The sequence below is a fragment of the Nicotiana attenuata genome, unplaced genomic scaffold (genome assembly GCF_001879085.1).
Source record: "Nicotiana attenuata strain UT unplaced genomic scaffold, NIATTr2, whole genome shotgun sequence".
In the NCBI taxonomy this organism is placed as follows: domain Eukaryota; kingdom Viridiplantae; phylum Streptophyta; class Magnoliopsida; order Solanales; family Solanaceae; genus Nicotiana; species Nicotiana attenuata.
In genome coordinates, this window is record NW_017673306.1 from 10,627 (window position 1) to 11,960 (window position 1,334).

Genomic DNA, 1,334 nt, shown 5'->3' on the forward strand with positions numbered 1-1,334 from the left:
CTATCTCCTGTGCACAATGAGACGCATATGGGGGGTATGATTGATCGTGAGAATGAGCCGGCAGAAGAAACCAAGAAGCAGTTTGCTCAGAACAACGTGATGAAGACTTGTGAAAATTCCAGCAATCTTGGTGTGAAATTCAGTGGCTAAGACGCCGTGCTTGGTAATTGGGAAGACGCTCCATCTCTTGGAGTTTTGGTGGTTTATTTTGTTGTCATTTCTGTTGTCCGGGTTATTTCAGGGTTGTAATCCGGATATTGTCTTGTGACTCAAACCCTTCTATCCTTTCACTTTGTCTTGTTTGTCTCGTCGTAGTAGCTTGTGTAGTGCTGTTTAGGTTGGTTCAAGGGTTGTAACTCTAGTCTAGTTTGCTTGTTTCGTTGTTTAAACCCTTTTACCGTCAGTCTAATACAATTATCTATTTCCCGCCATTTCTAGTTATTTTATCTAGTTCCTTTTTCCTTTTGCAATTCTTTTCATGCTGGTTCTGGTGACATGACATGCACGCATAATTCTCAGCCTGGTTTTAAAAGTCAGAAGCAATAAGACAATGTTGAAGATGTAAGGACAGTCGAGGGATTTTGAAATCTCTTCAAGCCCAAATTATGTGAAACTGGGGCAGACGGAACATAAGGAAATACTGTTGAAATGCATCATGCCACATCGGCTTGAAACCAAAGGCAAGTTTGCCCCAAGTCTACAGGGGCCGTTCATGGTACCGAGATTGTTGTCCAATGGTGCTAGGTAATTGACAAATGTAGAAGGCAAATGTGTGGATATGGTTAGTAATTCTGGTGCAATCAAAAGATGTTACGTATGTTTTTCCCATGTTTGTTTAATTGTGTAGTTTGTACTTGGCATGTTTTGGAGATTGGAATGACGAAGGCATTTTATTCTGCTATCCAAACACTTTATCCTTTGTTACCCCTTTGAGCCTCGGTTATTTTCTTGCATACCCCTCTTTCGGAATCAATAATAAAACTCGTAAGCCCGAGCGGGGAAAGAAAGTGGAGAAACAAGAGAAAAACAGTGAAAAAGGAAAAAGAAAAGAAAAAGAAAAGAAAAGAAAAAGAAAAGAAAAGAAAGGGAAAAGAAAAAAAGAAAAGAAAAAAGAAGAGAAAAGAAAAGAAAAGAAAAAAAGAAGAGAAAAGAAAAGAAAGAAAAGAAAAGAGAAGAAAAAAGAGAAAAGAAAAAGAAATAAAAGAAAAGTGGGAAAAAGGAAAGACCGCAACAACGAAGTAATTCTATGTCCTGAACTACGTTTGACTTGATCCCGAAAGGGTACGTAGGCAGCCTCTCTCTGAGGTTCAGTCACACCGAAATAAAAGTCCAAA